This window comes from Neovison vison, chromosome 4, assembly GCF_020171115.1.
Source record: "Neovison vison isolate M4711 chromosome 4, ASM_NN_V1, whole genome shotgun sequence".
NCBI lineage: Eukaryota > Metazoa > Chordata > Mammalia > Carnivora > Mustelidae > Neogale > Neogale vison.
In genome coordinates, this window is record NC_058094.1 from 169133841 (window position 1) to 169151793 (window position 17953).

Here is a 17953-nt window from a genome sequence, read left to right on the forward strand (position 1 = left end):
TAAGATTTTTATTTATTTATTGGACAGAGAGAGAGATCACAAGTAGGCAGAGAGGCAGGCAGAGAGAGAGGAGGAAGCAGGCTCCTTGCTGAGCAGAGGGCCCGATGTGGGGCTCGATCCCAGCACCCTGGGATCATGACCTGAGCCGAAGGCAGAGGCTTAACCCACTGAGCCACCCAGGCGCCCCTATATGTTAATTTTTTTAAGAAATTTTTAAAAAGAAAACTGAAGAAGTTCCTCATGACTTTTGAGCTGATGAAGAAATAAGACTGGTCTGCAGGAAAATTCAAAGACAATAATTGACACTTCTGGAACAGACAGATCATTTGACATTAGGGTTTTTACTTCAATTATCAAAAACTATTTCATGTGTGACATACAGCCTAATTCTACACCTTGACATTATGAAAACATTTGATGTTTCTAAATTCAAACGAAGATAGCGGTTTTTCAAGTGTTATTGAAAAAAATCTTACTCAAAATGAAAATGCTACACTGGTTTACTACGAAAGAGGTTCTCAGAGAATTCTTCATTTGGGGGAAATAATTGTGGTTTTTCTCTTAGCTCCCTTTATCAACAAAGGTGAGTATTTGAGATTTTGGTAAGGGTTACATGTAGAACAACCGCTATTCCATTTTTTTCCTCTTCACAGTCTTTTAGCTCCTGTTTTAATTATTTGAACTACAAGAATCATATGAACTCTATGAATGCATTTAAATGAATTATGAGAAATAAATAACTTTCAAACCATTTTAAAGGAGTCTAGTTACATAACTTGTGTAAAATTACACAGCTATTAAGCAACAAAGGGAGAACTCCTACCTGATCTTCATTCAATAATCTTAAGTACTACACTGGCAGATGCCCGCATTGAATTTTTAGTATCCTTTGGAGAAAAAAAAATTTTTTTGACGACCGCATTCTGGTTTACTGCTCTGTCATCATTAATCCTCACAGAAATTTGGGAACTAGAGACCAAATATACACAATGACAGACGTGCATGTCCTGTATTGGTCCCTGATTAAGGCTTATAAACACTGTGTTTAAGTGAATACTTAGAACAGTCCACACAACTTCATCTCAGAAGAAGGCTCACTGGGGTAAAGAGCAAGCCTATAAATTCCTCTGATCATCCTCCATGAAGACATTACTTCCTTCTCCCTCATACACACACATATACACATCTGTTGATAAGGATATGTACTGTTTATATGTCCACATATGCATAACTTTGTCTTAGAGAAGTTAGATTTCTATCTGTAGAATTTACAGAAGAAACTGGATAAAGCGAATGGTAAGAATTTAGCACAAGAGAATTAGAAAAGATCTAGGGTCTGAAAGAAGGGATGGTGGGGGAACCTAGCTGTTAACATTTGTTGATGATTCCTACATGCTAGGCAATACTCTAAGTGCTTTAAATGTACTAAGTCAATCAATCCTCATAGCAATGCTTTGAAAAATGTATAAATATTGTGTCACTTTAAAAGAAACAGCCTGAAGGAAGATATGTACAAAATCACAGTGTGAAAATTGCTGAAGCCAAGGTTTGCATACAATCTGTCTAGCTCAAGTCCACATTTTCCACCATTAATGGGTTAACGTTTTTGTTTAAGTCAAGAACGCAACAGCCTCTCACTTTGTGACAGTAAAATTTCTAGTGTGTGATTGAAGACCATATAATGTTGGTAACAACTGACTCATGCAAGCAAGAACATGGTCATTTTTGTGATAAGCCAATAATAATTCTAAGTGAACTCAACCAAATTTAACTCTGGATTCTTCTGCTGTTACTATGAGATAGCCCAGTTCAATCATGCCTTAAATACAGTAGGACGTTTTTAGCCATGATATTTAAAATATTTACATGTATCTCAAATTCCTATACTTAATATTTGACTCTGAACAGCTAATTAAGTGCTTGAGTCCCACCGTTTCAGTCTAGTAGTCTACAGCACAATATCAAAGACACTTAGGGACAAAACAGTAAATGGGAGAAGTTTATTTCATGATGCATTTTACAGCCAATTTCAGGAACTGACATGGATGAACCATCATCCACCCTTTACTTAATGACCCAAATCTTCCTTCAAACACTCCCAATGATTTTAACATCACTATACATTAAACAGATGAAAATTCCTGTGAAACTACTGAATGTCTTTTATATGTGTCTCTAAGAGCAGTGTTCATTGTTACTTACCTACTTTCATATTAAGTCTGTCACATGGTTGGTGAAATTAAGAACATTATTCCTCCAATGCAAAAGGTATTTTACTTTGAATCATAGTGACTGAAAAAAATAAAACTTAAAGGACTTTGAAGAGTGGATGATTACCTGTGAAATTTCTAAATTGTATAGAAATTTCCAATAGCTTATAAGGAAAACATAATGGTTATTTTATTCATTGTTTAATAGCAGAATGTGTTGATTTCAATCACACAAGTCTTAACACAATCATTTGCCTTATAAATCATAAGGCTCAATCAACACAGGTTAGCAAATTTATTATCTTCTGTACTTGTAATTTAAATGTAGCCTAATTAGAGTTGAAATATTTTTAAATGTTGCATATTAGTTCATCCACAATCTATTTGATTCCTTTCAAATAAGTTGCCAATTTTGCCATGCCAACACTTCCTTTTCCATCCATAAAAATTCTCCATTTAGACTTTCATTAGTAAGTGAATTTCTACACATATAGTACTCTATAGCTTATGAATAAATAAGCTAAAGCACTTCTAGTATATAATCCAGTAAAGACCCATCAAGCTATTTAAGAACAATGGTACACCATGTAGTTAGTCTGACAAACACTGTATTACTCAAAACTACCTGCATTTACAGAATTTGACTATTTCAACTGCACACACCAGTACACAATAAAATACTTAGTATGGGGGCACTTGGGTGGCTCAGTGGGTTAAGCCTCTGCCTTCAGCTCAGGTCATGATCCTAGGGTCTTGGGATAGAGCCACATCAGGCTCTCTGCTCAGCCTTCTTCCCCTTTCTCTCTGCCTGCCTCTCTGCCTACTTGTGATCTCTGTCAAATAAATAAATAAAATCTCTTTTAAAAAATAGTATTTGAAGTCCTAAAAATAAAGTTCTAAAATGAACCTATTAAAAATAATTTAAAGAAGAATGCTGGTTCAAATTCCTTCAACGTTCTTTTACCCTGCTCAACAAAAGTTTGAATCCGGACAATGGTGAAAAAGACAGTTAAAAAAGATTTTGCCAAATTCTACTAAAGAAGGAAAGGACTATTAATAAATACTATGGCTTGGTTTTCTCCAGATAACTTTTAAATGCTTTCTCACACTTTTGAACTAAAGTTTTAAAGCTCTAAATAAACTAATTTACGCAAATTTTAAACAATATTTCCTACTCCTTTTTTAAATAAGACCTGCATCATATCAAATTAAGCTATTCTACCAAACCACTTACACAAAATTGACCAAAATCAAACTTTTAAGTAAAGCAAACCAAAGCAAACCAAACCAAACCAGACATTGCCACAGGTTCTTAACTTTCCTGGGCTGTTTCTTTATCATGAGAATAAAGATGCATACTTGGGTTTTAGCGGCCAGTCCTGACCCTACTAGCTGATCTAGAACCTTGACCTAAAATTCACCAATTCTAAAATGAAGGAGCAGGACCTGGCCTCAGAGTATACTCTCAACTCAAAATTGTATTCCAATACAATTAAAACACCTGGTTTGAAGTGGTGGGGGGGAGGTTGGGGTACCAGGTGGTGGGTATTATAGAGGGCACGGCTTGCATGGAGCACTGGGTGTGGTGAAAAAATAATGAATACTGTTTTTCTGAAAATAAATAAATTGGGGGGAAAAAAAAAACACCTGCTTTTAGAAAACAAGATGGTATTTTGTATTCCAATACAATTAAAACACCTGCTTTTAGAAAACAAGATGGTATTTTGTATTCCAATACAATTAAAACACTTGCTTTTAGAAAACAAGATGGTATTTGAAATTTAAAATATAAAATCCTGTTTATAACAACATTTTCACTAAAATTCTAATATTTACTGCTCTTTAAAACTTGGCTTATTTTCATGAAAACAAATAGCTTACACTATGAGAAGATAATGATACTGTATATCCCAACATGGAAACTTAGTTAAAAACATAAAAATATTCTTCCAAGTTCAGATGGATTTGTACTGATCCTTTGCCTCCCACAGAGTTTCATGCTTTGTTTTGTTTTTAAATCTCTACAAATTAAGAGCTAAGGAGCTATGGAGGGACAATGAACAAGGAGTTGCACAGTTATTTTGCTGGATCCTAGTGATTACCTATTAATAAATAAGTGTCTTTGAAACCATGTTTAAACAACAAGAGACTAGAGACAAGAAGATAAAACTGCTAGGCACCATTTTGGTTTTTTTTCCTTTTAAAGAACGGAAATGTACGATGGATATTTGTTTTTTTATATATTATAGCTCAATATATATAGCTAAATAAGTCATAGTGAGGTACTTTGAGCTACATGTCTTCCCCTTTGGGTATTTTACTAACTGAAGGAATTTTGCTTGTTGTATAATTAGAAGTTAACAAAAAGGTTAGAACTAAGGCTTTATGTTTATGAGGCTATGAAACCTACCCACACATTTTTAACAGTGTCCTAAACACAAGTCACTCCTGTGACCTGGAATTTAGTATTGGCCATTCATTTCATTACACATACCTTTCATAACACATTCATTTCATAATATTGCATTATTTTCCTCAGACAAACCCAAGTTATAAAACCAAAGAAAGCAAGAGCACTGTGACTTCTTAGATGGTCACCATTTGAACATTAACCTTCCTGACATTTAAAGCCAAAGTAACGGTTCTGAGATTTCAAATATTTACATACTACCCACAGTTCCACATGCCTTTGATATTGAGTTATTTGAAAATAACCCACTGGGATTTGAATTTCAATATAATCTGACCTAGAAGTGTCAGTTTTCTTTATTATTTATTTATTTATTTATTTAGACAGAGAGAGGGGTTAGAAAGAAGGGATAAAGGGAGAAAGAGAAAGAATCTCAAGCAGACTCTATGCCCAGCACAAAGCCCCATGGCAGGGCTCCATCTCACGACTCTGAGATCATGACCTGAGTGGAAATCCAGAGCCAGATACTTAACTGACTAAGCCACCCAGGTGCTCCAGCTTTCCTTCATTTCTAACAACTTGGCTCCATTTTGAAATTCATCACTAGAACTTTTTGCTTCCCCCTAAAACTATTTTATAAAAATGACCAACAGAATGTCAATTTTCATAACTCTATACTTAGTTGTATCTTTAAGAAGCCATTTTATTGTGTTTACTACTAAAGGAGATGGAAAAGACAGCTCCAGGAAGCTGCAGTTTCCTTTCTCACATCTGAGAATCAACAGTCAGAATCAAGGAATCAGACAAGTTTATGCTTCTGGTCACCACATTGTTCTAACCCAAACTCACAAATCTGTTGGTTTCCGGGCACCCGGGTGGCTTAGTCAGCTAAGCGTCTGCCTTTGGCTCAGGTCATGACTGGGATCAAGCCCCATATTGGGCTCCCTGCTCAGCAGGAAATCTGCTTCTCTCTCTCCCTCTACCCTTCCCCCTGCTTGTGCACGCAAACACACGCACACAAGCGTGTGCGCATGCTCTGTCATGTGCTCGCTCTCAAAAATCTTAGAAAGAAATCTGTTGGTTTGCATTACCTCAGCCAAGTCATAATAGCTGATAAATCAGTACCTAACTGGGCCTAATGCTTGAACAAGAAGCTATGGCAATGAAAAAACAAAAACAAAACAATGGTATTAATAGATAATGTTAGCTTATGATGTCAGGCACTAATAATAATGTTAATAAAAATGTTAATAATTACATTGCACAATAAAATTTGAGATAGGTACCAATATTATGTTCACATATGGCATAGAAAACAAACTTAAAGCTTCTCCAAGTTAATTTCAGGTGAGGGGGGAAGATTGCCCTTCTCGTAAAGCATCCCCTTTCCATTCCTCCATGAAAAAGGGTTGGAAGCACTAATAATTTGGCCCCAAAAAGCCTTCTCCACAGCTCTCAGTGTTTTCCTCAAACCTCCAGCTACCCCTAACATATTCTCCTAGGAACTGATTAGCTCAGAATTGAAAACTCAATTTCACCATCTCATTTTCAAGTCCCACTGGGTGTGTATAGATCTGACTTGGAATGTTCCCAACACACTAGCACATTCTTATATTCCTTGGCTGAAATTTTCTAATTTTAATGTCATATTATGGTATCTTAGAAAGAAAGTTAAAAAGAGAGAATTTTCCCAACTATAACCTTGGAAATAGCTGATGAATAGGTTTACAGAATTGACATGCAAAGACTATCCACCAACCTACACAATGCAAAGTTAACACCTCACAAGGGCTGAAAAATCTTTACTCAAATTAACATCAACCAGGAAAAGGTGTAGCAAATTCCCAATCCCTCAAATCCACAGATATATGTATATTCACAATAAAATCAAAGCAACTGCTTTAGTTACCTTCAAATGTATTACATGGATATAGTATAGTGATCCATATAAATAAAATGTAGGATAATCTCTTAACCATAGTTTACTGATGATAAGTATAAGTATTTAGCAAAATAAAAAATTCACAGACACTAATGATTCAAGGTAAATTCTAGTGCAATCAGGAAAAACAGGGCACATGTTAAGCATGTGAAGTTGCTCAGGTGAGCCTACTTATATGAGGGTACTCACTTATCCATTGAGATAACTTTGAGTTTTAGAGTGTAAAGGCTAATCTTACAAAGTTTTCATACAGCCCAGTAAGACTGAGACTATTCATGCTTAAAAGTCTAGACCTGCACACAGTGAATGTATATAAAAACCAATGATATTTCTAGATGAAGGAACAGATAATGAGAATTTGTCTTCAGCTTTTTGAAAGGACTTACCCTGCCATATCGTTAACCAGCCCTGCTCCAGCTGAACAAAACTATTCTATTAAATCGGTCTGTTTGTCCAGTGAGAACTCTCTAATTTTTACTCTCAACGTGAACTTCATTTTCCACATTCTAACTTCAGGTCATATTTGTTCAAGGGAATGAAAGAGGACTTTTGGGACCATGAAGAAAGCTTAGAATGATAAAAACAAACCTATCTCAAACACGTTAATTTAAGTCACTTACTTAACTGTTTCCACTAGGTAAAGTCTCACTGATCTTCTTCCAGCCAACTCCATCCTCCTCCCAAAAATGGGGGAAATCAAGAACCATTATGGGAACTTTCAGTTCTTGGGATGTCTAAGCAGACAAAACCGACAATCAACAGTGCCTATTGTGGGTTCTTGGCAAAACAAACAAACAAAACAAACAAACAAAAAAACAAAACAAAACAAACCTGGGCTGAGAGTTGAGGTCCAATGCAGCGCAGAGGTCCGGAATGGGCACATTTGGGGCTCACCCTGAGCCCATGGCATGCTATGGGTTCCCCCACGACTCCCCCAAAAAGGACATGTGGACCAGAGGTACTCAATCAGCGGGTACGCAGAAGGCGCGGACAACTGTGCCAAAGGATGCAGAGACCTCCCGGGACGCTAGTAGCCTAAACCCCGGAGCTACGAAAGCTCCGCACTCAGGCCCTGAGCTCGCCAAGAACGCGCCTGCGCATTGCTCCGCCTGCCCACGTTCCAGACACTTGCACCCCGCCCACCCACAAACACCCCACCCACCCACGAACGTCCCGCCTCACGCCTGCGCAGCGTCAGATGCTTCTCTCACCTCCATGTAAGTCCACGACTCCCTGGCCTCGTTGTCGTTCCTGTGAAGGAGGACGGTTGGTGCTCCCGGGACCCAGCAGACCCTTTCCTCTCCGTGCTCGTCGGAATCTCGAGACTCCAGTCCCCCGTTCAAGAGTTTCACAACAGCCAGCGGCCATGCTCGAACCTAAACCCTGTGTCCCAGCACTCTTGCCTGTCCTGGGACCATGGTCTGCTGTGACCTTCGAAGGTTGAGTTGAGAGACTGACTGGTCCATACCTGCCTCTCCACACATTCTATATTCTCTCCAACTCCTTTGTACTATAACACCTCTCCCCCACCAAACCCCTTCAAAATAAACTGCGTGGAACATCAAAGGACGCCACTGTATTCCTAACCCCTTTTCATGCTTACCTTTTTGGATTTTGTGTTCTCTATCTTGAAAATGTCAGAGGTGACACCGGTGTAAACACCACAGTGTTGCAGAGCTGGACGCTGAAACTATGGCTTTTCATTCTTTTTTTTTTTTTTTTTTTTTTTTAAGATTTCATTTATTAATTTGCCAGAGAGCGCACATTAGGAGGGAAGAGCAGGCTCCCCCGCTGAGCAGGGAGCCCAATGCGGGGCTGGATCCCAGGACCCTGAGATTATGACCTGGGCGCAAGGCAGACGCTTAACAGACTGAGCCACCCAGGTGTCCCACCATGGCTTTTTAAAAAACACTGATTTCAATATGTATGCAATTTCTCCTTTTCCATCCACAAGCCTCAAAGAGTAGATTCTTTTCAAGTAATCAAATGTTAATTTGATTGCCAGTTGAATCTAAACTAGGGTTTCTCAATCTTAACACTCCTGACATTGTGGGCAGGATAATGCTCTGGTGCGGGGCTGTCCTGTGCATTGTAAGATGTTTAGCAGCACCCTTGGCCTCTGCTGACTAGGTACCAGTAGGATCTTTTCAGTTGTTACAATGAGAAAGTCTCTGGATATTGCCAAAGGTTCCTTTGGAGCAAAACCACCTCCTCTTCCCCTTAACCATCGATCTATACCATTCAAGTATTGAATTTTAAAAATAGTTTGGAAGACTCTACTTCTCTACAATGTAAGTTATTCCCAGGTTGCTTTTTGTGGTAAGGAGACAACACTGTGAGTTTTCCTGGGGCTGTCATATACTTTGCCTATATTATTCAAAACTGAGAGCAAATGGAGTGCATGGTGATTTCTTTACTGGCATTTTATGTTCTATTTCCTTTTTCCCTAATATATTAAAAATAGATTCCAGGGGGAAAAAATAAGGTTAATTGCCCTGTATGGATGGGAAATGGATGAATACACTAATCAAGAGCATTGTAGATCACCCAAAATGTAAATACATGAAAAATTTACAGGTTAAATCTGCAAAAATGGAAGAGAAATGCAACATACTCTTAGATAAAGATTCAGACTTTATTTCATTTATAAAATCAAGTTAATGAAAAGATGTTACATATTGAATTAAAATACATATAATTTATTTTTTTGATAAAAGGTCTATTGCCAGTCCTTAGTTTGCTAATCATGGGAGAAAAACTGCACTAAAATATTGTTAAATGTATTCACAGAATTTCTAAGAGATTAATTCTATCTGTAGCAATGGAAACTTGCTCATGTGGAACAAAGTTAACTAAACTAAAAGGCATTCAGCAAAGATTATGGATTTGTTACTATTAACTGCAGTCTGTATAGAGCTCTAGTTTAAGATTCCAGCGTTGACATAGCTCTATGGACATCTCGTAAAAACTCACACTCTCCACCCAGTGACTTCACTTCAGCATCCACAAATTCTTTGTTTTTTTGCACTTTTCAAATTTCAAAAAACTTTCGTGTCTACTATGTCACTTATTACTAATGGGTATCTAAAATAAGTAGAGAAGAATTTGCCTTGCCTCTTAGAAAAGGGAAAACTGAAGCTGCCTGAGCAACAGTGAGTAATCAAGAGCAAAGACTCACATTAGTTTGGGGCCTTATATTCTTTCCATTCTTCCAAATTAACTTTTATAGTTGGTATGCCTTTCTCTACTTCACTGACCTGGATCACACTTGGTGACTGTTCATGAACTCTGCAAAGTAAACGGGCCCAACAGACTTAATATAAAAACAAAACAACACTCTCTACTCCTTATCAAGGGCATTCAAGACTTCAAGACTAAAGTGGATAAACCTGAATTCAAGCCTTCGGCTAGGGTTAACTGGCTTTGTAATGGGTTCCTCTGGAGTCTCAGTTGTCTCCTAAGAACCAATACTTTGCGGATCGATAAGATGGATGGAGGGGCACCTGGGTGGCTCAGTCGGTTAAGCATCTGGCTTGGGCTCTGGTCATGATCTCACAGTCCTGGGGTGGAACCTGGCATTGAGCTCTGCTCAGCAAGGAGTCTGCTTGTCCCTCTCCCTCTCCCTCTATGCTCTCTTTTTCTCTCAAATGAATAAATAAGACCTTTAACATATATATATGTTAAATATATATATTTATATATATGTATATATTATATATATTAATTTGGGTGGGTGTGTGTGTATTTGGAAAGGCGCTACTGTTGATGGACTTGAAAGCTACCTCATCAAATGTTCCCAAAATAATTTTAATATAGAAATTTTACTTTGTTAATTAGGGATCTGTGACATTTTTAGAGTTCTTTAAGTGCACTTTTACAGAAGCAGGTGGTTTGCAAAAGTAGACAGGGATGAATAAATGAACAAGGAAAACCTATCTGTATGTAGCAAGGAGGAGGAGAGAGGGGAGTGGAAAACTGGGTTTCTCCCATTAGGAAAATCAAAGGAAGTTGCTGAGACCATGGACATGTGGTAGACTCTCACTTGGAAATTCTTCAGCATTTCTCTTCAGACTACGAAGGGAAATGATAATGGAGCATAGAATGGAAAAATATATATGTTTCACTTGAAACAACTGGATAGCTGGTTGGTAAGCCTCAAAACTAATTAAGAAAGCTAAGAAAATTAACGTCTAGCAATCACAGAACTTCATAGAGCAGAACTAGAGGCCATCTAATTTATTACTCTCCTTAATCAAATTTTGACAAATTGCCATCAGCAGGTGAAGGTCATTGCTGAAGATGGTGGAAGAGCTGGAGCAGGGAAAGCAGAGAGTTCCTCCAAAACTAAGATAGTATAAGGGGTATTGTGTTTCAACACTGAACACCTGAAAAAAGGTAGCAAAAAAGTGAAGTTTTGCCTTCACTTGAGGTGCAAACCTCAAGCCTTGCACATATGTGTGTCGCTTGCATGTGTATTTCGTATTTACCTGGGCATCTCCAGCACAGCAAATTCTGTGAGCAGAGACGGATGACCTTTGTGATTCTCACAGCCATTTCTCAATATTTACTGCACTGTGCCCCATACTTCAATGTACTTCAGAATGTTGAATCTCAACTCCAGCTCTGTATACATATGCCACCTGTAGAGCTTTAATAATAAGACTGGCTAGGTTCCAACGTCAGAGATTCTGATTTGTAGGGGTGAGAACCTGGAATTGGTGTAACAGCTCCCCAGGTGGTTCCAATGTACTACCAGGATTGAAAATGATAGTTTTAGGATTACAGTCATAAAGAATAGGGAAAGTGAAAATTTAATAGCAATAAGGAGAAAGTCATGTTAAAAACACTCAGTACCAGAATATTTGGACACGTATTTATATACTTTAATTTATACACTTTAAATTTTAACCTTAATTTGGAAACTAATATTATATTTTTGTTTTCATTTTAGTAAAAAATAGTCCCTTTCCCTCTCCCTCCCCCTCTCTACATATGCCTAAACTTTTAGCTAGCAAATCCAAACGTGTGTTTAAGAAAATATGATCAAATATGATTGACATTATGAATGTATGTAAAGTTTAACATCAAAAAATACATATCTCTAAAATTCTTCTTATTGATAGATCAAAAAAAATTCAAGATTAGGTCCCTCTATGAAGAAAAGGAATTGATAAAGTCTATTCCTATATGTTGTAAAAACTATCAGCAAACTAGGAAATTTGTCAGTATCTACTAATTAAACAAATATCTATGCCATGAACCAGAAATCCTGCAATTGGCACATACCCAAGTGAAATTAGTTCATATCTACTGAAAGAAAAACAGCAACAACAACAAAAACCCTTATATGAGAATATCCAGGGCAGCTTTATTCATGATAGCTCCAGGTTTATGTTGTAGTCAGCTTGCAGAAGCTCATAAGGAATTTTGTGAGCTTATTGTTAAGCCATGCAACTTCAATGAGGCTATGGTGAAAACATTTACACCAGGGAAACTGGCAAGTGCTGCAAATCAGTGTGGCTCCCTATTTCTTCTCCTCCACCCCATCCAGTTTACCAGCATAACATTAAATAGTTCCAAAATGGAAGCCATCCAAGTGTCATAAAATTAGAAAAACACCAGGTAGTATATTCACAAAATGGAATAATATATGACAGCAAAAAGAATAAATTACTGATGTAATAACATGAGTAAATCTCAGAAACATAATGTTGATTGAAGGAAGTCAGACCAAAGGAATGTGGTAACCTATAATTATAGAATTCAGAATATCGGCTGCTTCTGGAGATTAAGTGATATTGAGTATAAAAGGGCATGGGAACATTCTGGAGGTGATGAACATGTTCCATATTTTGTTCTAGATAGCAGTGACATGGTTATATACATATATGCATTAACTGAGCTACATACTATATATAAACTATACCTTAAAAATAAAGATTAAGGTTCAAAAATAAGTTTATATGAAAGATAAAGACATATATAAAGTTAAGGCAATTTTGAGAAAGTTGACCAAAAAACCAGGTACATATCCTATTGGATATTAAAACATGTCATAACAGCAGTAACAAAACCATGTGGAATAAACACAACAGAGATATAACCAATAGAAAGAACACAGAGCTCAGAAAGACATAAACATAATTTGATACATGATAAATAAGGCTCCACAAAGCAATGAGTTACAAAGAGATTATTTAATAGATTATGGAGAGAAAACTCCATATGATTACACGGAGGAAAATAAGACTGAATCATTTGACACCGTAAATTAAAAAAAAAAAAAAAGCAAGAGAATATCTTTGTGACCTTAACATGGGAAAGTACATATTAAAGAAAACCCTGAAACTGAAAACCATCAGTCAAAAACTGATGTGTTTTACAGATCAAAAATGAAGATTTCTATTGAATGAGAAAGACTACAAAAAAAAAAGATAGCTGCCAGATAACAGCCAGAAATAAGCTAACGGAAGTAGTCAACATTGCCAAGGGAGCAACAGGTGCTGCACTCTTCAGCACACTAGATACCAACCACAAGTGACTAATTTGTGGAAATTACATAAAATTAAATTAAATTTAAAATTAAATACTTCTTTAAAAAATTAAATTAAATTAAAAATTCACTTCCTTGGTGCCACCAGCCATATTCCAAGTGCACAACGGTCATACATCACTAGTATTATTATATCATATGGCACAGATATAAAACATTTCCATCACTGCAGAAGATTCTTTGAATAACATTAATCTACAATATGGGAGCCTCCACAAATAAACTGGAAATAAATAGCAAACTGATAGAAAAATTGACCAAAAAATTAAAAGACAAGTCACAAAAAGGGGAAACCCATGTAATTTACATGTAAATGAATTGCTCAAATTTACTAGTAATTTGAAAAATGCAAATTTAAAAAATGTATACTTCTACACCTATAGAACTGAAAAAAATAATAATAATACCAAGCATTGTCAAGAATGCAAAGAACTAGGACTGCAGTTGCACAACTGGTTGGAAAATAAATTGTTCTAGTTTTACTGGGAAATGGTTGCTCAGTATATAATGAAATTGAATATGTGTATAAACTCTGGCCCAATGGCTCCACAATGAGAGAAATCCTCTCAGAGTTTCACAAAGGTATATCTACAAGGATATCCATTGTAATGTTTTATGTAGTTCCAGAAAATTGAAGACATATGCATACAAGGTATCCATTCTTCTGGGAACAGACAAGCAGAATGTAATGGATGCCCATAGTCAGATACTACGGAAAAATTAGATACAGTTCATTAGGTAAATTTACTAAGAGAAATATGAGTGAGACTTTAAACATTTTATTATGACTATTATAAAAAGTATAAAACAGAATAAAGACTACATATAAAATATTTTTGTAAAACATGTTATACAAAATAATTATATTTTAAGATGCATACATAATATATATTATATATGATAAATATATATATGATAAATATATCACATATAGAGACATATATACATAACATATATGTACATGTTATATAGACAATAAAAAGCCTATACCAGGGTGAAGAAAAATAGGAGTGGAGATAGGACAAAGTTGGAAGGCAAGCAAACGAACAAGTGAAAAAAGAAACACGTAGATTAATGGAGTAGAATAGTGTCCAAGGTCAAGAAATTTACCTACCAATATATAGGTAATTGATATTCAGCAAAGATGCAAAGTCAGTCCAATGGAAAAATGTAGTCTTTCAACAAAGAGGCATCTCTATGCAAAGAAAAAAAAAAAGGTAAGGAAAGAAGAGAAAATAAATAAAGAAAAAAAGAACCTCAACCCATACCTTGTATCACATATAAAAATTAACTCAAAATAGATCTTAAATCTAAATGTAAAACCTAGAAGTTTAAAACATCTAGAATAAAACAGTAGAAAACTTTTCTGACCTGAGTTAAGCAAAGATTGTTTAAATATAACACCAAAAGCATGATCCGCAAAAGAAGGGGAAAAAAAAAAAGAGAGAGAGAGAGGGACACCTGGGTGGCTCAGCTGGTTAAGCGTCTGTCTTCAGCTCAGGTTATGATCCCAGGGCCCTCAGATTAAGATCCACATTGGGCTCCTTGCTCATCAGGAAGCCTGCTTCTCCCACTGTCTGCTGCTCCCCCGCTTGTGCTCTCTCTCTCTCTCTGACAGATAAATAAATTCTTAAAAAAAAAAAAAAGATAAGCTGGATTTCATTAATTTAACAAATTTTACTTTTCTAAGCACTGTGCCATAAATGGAAAGATCCATTCCAGGGTGAGAGAAAATATCTGCAAAACATGTCTAAAAGACATGTATCTAGAATATACAAAGAACTGCTAAAATTCAGTAATAAGAAAATCCAATAGAAAATGGGCAAGTGGCTTAAACAGACACCTCACCAAAGAAGGTTTTCAATAAACCTGGCAAAAACACACATGACAAGACATTCAATATCATCAGTCATTAGGAAATGCAAATTAAAGCAACAGTGGGATACCAGTAAACATGTATTATAGTAGTGACAATTAAAAAACTGACAGGGCCAAATATCGGTGAAAATGTGGGACTCTTGCCCAAAGATAGTGACATTGTAAAAATGCATATCCACATTGTAAAACAGTCTGACACTCTTAAAAAAGTGAACACCCATTTACCATATGACCCAGCCATTCTACGCCTATTTATACAAGAGAAAGGAAACCTAGGTCCGCACAAAAATATATGTTATTACTCATAACAACTTCATTTGTAATAGACAAAAACTGGAAACTACCCAAAGGTTAATAGATGAATTGATAAATTCTGTACGGTGGAATACTACTCGGTAATAAAAGGAAGGGACTCCTGATACACACTGCAACATGAATGGGTCTCAAAATAATCATGCTGTGTGACAAGAAGGCAGACAGAAATGAATGAGTACTGTATCGTTCCATGTATAGAACACTCTAGAAATTGCTAACCAATCTATAGCAACAGAAAACTGATCTCTGGTTGGGAGAGTGGTGAATGAGAAATCACAAAGAGGCAAAAGGAAGGTTTTGTGGCTGATGGACACGCTCATTATCTTCATTGTACTGATGGCTTCATAGGTGTATTCATATGTCATCTTAAATGAAAAGTCACCGTGGACTAAAAGATCTGTTTCATGCCTTCAATTACGGCTGCTCAGAACCAGAGATAATCTATTCCACAGTCATTCAGTGCTAGCTAACTTTGCTATGGTTATAGGAGAAGCAACCTTTGATATATTAGCGTTAAAACTACTAACTTAAAAATTAGAAGAAGTCACTGGTGTCATGAAGAACTAATGTTTGGGAAAGATTTTAATAGTGTTTTAAGAACAAGATGTGGATTAGGCAAATTTGAATTTTGTTAGTTTATCTACCATGAACAAGCTGAATGGCTTTATCAAAGTTAGTCTGGGAACCAGTCCTGTCTCCTCACTATCTACTTCAGGATTTTATTTATTTAGTGGCACCTGGGTTGCTCAGTTCTTAAGTGTCTGCCTTCGGCTTGGGTCATGATCCCAGGATCTTGGGATCCAGCCCTGCATCGGGCTCCTTGCTCAGTAGGAGGCCTGCTTATCCCTCTCCCACTCCCCCTGCTTGTGTTCCCTCTCTTGCTGTGTCTTGCTATGTCAAATAAATAAAATCTTAAAAAAAAAAAAGATTTTATTTATTTAGTTATTTTAGAGAGAGAGCACAAGCAGGAGGAACAGAGGGAGAGAATCTCCATGCTGAGCATGGCGTCTGACTCAGTACTAGATCCCGGGACCCTGAAACATGCCCTGAGCCATAAGCCAAGAGTGAAATGGACTGCACCACCTAGGCACCCCTACTCATTATCTACTTCAAAGGATTTTGACATCAACAAGTTAAGATTTCAAGATAGTTTTACTCCCCTTTGGAGTTAAGGGGCGGGGAGGTGGGGAGGGGGGGCACGAGGCAAGTCTTGTCCAGGCTCTGTTATTTATTGAATGGTCTGTCACAATCTCATGTCTAAAGGAATCATGCTGTTTTAAGGATATTTACAAAAGAATGATATTCACACACAGACATCCTTAATGGGTGTACCATATTAGAAGATTCTCCTAACACTCTTAGGATGGGGAAGACTTTGGAAAAGAGAATATCATGAACAAAGATGAACAAATCTATTTCCACACTTTTCATCAAATTTGAAGCTAAAATATGACATGCTAAAAATAATCAAGCCTAGGAGGTAATGCTGTGAAAGAAAGTAGCCACTGAATTACCCTGCACATATCGAAGCGTGCTCAGACAATACCCCCAAAGAATGAAAGGGGAAATATAGCTCAATTTATGGCAGCACTCAAATTTACTCAGTAAAGCTCTTCAGAGACTCTTTCTTTGAAAGAGAAGGTTATTAATTTCAAGGTAACATTGAGTCTGGGTCAAACAGAAAAATGTTACTATTCCATAGCAAAACATCCTCCTAGAATGTTGTAAGTGATCATAGAATACCTAAAGTCTTTACAGAGAAGCAAAAAATACCTTGCAGACTGTGGAGCATGCACAACGGTGGTTTTCTTCCTGAAGCAAAAACAACGATCCATCACTCCTACTCTGATGCCTAAGAAATACTGGCATTTCAAAGAGAATGACTTTTCATTTCAGCTTCGCTATGGCCTTTATAGACACCTTTGCTCCAATTTCAGGCCTACTATACTGCTTGCTTTTTATAAAATTGCTGAAGTAAGTCGTCTTTGAAGATTAATACAAACTATAAGCTATTTTTTATGAAAATATGTTTAAAAGAATTTTAAACTCATAAAAAAGCAATTATGTCAGTAGCTTTTAAACGATATAGCTAAAAAGATGGACTCTAGATGAGAAAATTAAAATGATATATTTTTAGTATTCGTTTGATTGGGGCTGTTTGAAATTTGTAACTCGATGTAATAAAATAATCTTGAGTCACTGCAGCCTTACCCTGATTGACATGTCAAAAGCTCCACTGAGTAAAGCCTTGTACAATTGTCATCAAAAGATTGTAAAGTGACATGCTTTTCAAAGATGAGATCAAGCTGTCACGCTGAGTACTATACTATGTATATAATACACTGTGTATTATATTAGGTGGCATTATGGCATCAGTTTATGAAGTGGCAGGTGAAAAATATGACTTCGGTGAAGATAGACCAAGATTTCCTACAAACTGTACTAAACCTAAGTGGATTTTACTGAACAGTAAACCTAATGATCTGTTTTTCATTCTGTAAGGAAAAAAAAAAATAAAGGATTGATTCTACAACAGGCCTTTTAAATTTACAGTTAGCTGCCTGAAGTGCATGCAAATGGAAATAAAACTGCAGCCCTGGGACACTCTAAAACATGACACGGAGGTTGCCAAGGTAACCCACCAG

The 17953-nt window shown here is 36.6% G+C and overlaps 1 long non-coding RNA gene across 1 annotated transcript in view; it reads right to left on the bottom strand.

Annotated features, from left to right (window-relative positions):
* Nucleotides 1-13018: 13018 nt before the first annotated feature.
* Nucleotides 13019-17953, bottom strand: part of LOC122904864 — a 45863-nt gene continuing 40928 nt past the window's right edge. Inside the window, exons 4-5 of the long non-coding RNA XR_006384279.1 lie at nucleotides 14230-14310; nucleotides 13019-13824 (exon numbers count right to left, since the gene is read on the bottom strand). This is a non-coding gene — a long non-coding RNA (uncharacterized LOC122904864). The remainder of the gene's footprint in view (nucleotides 13825-14229; nucleotides 14311-17953) is intronic.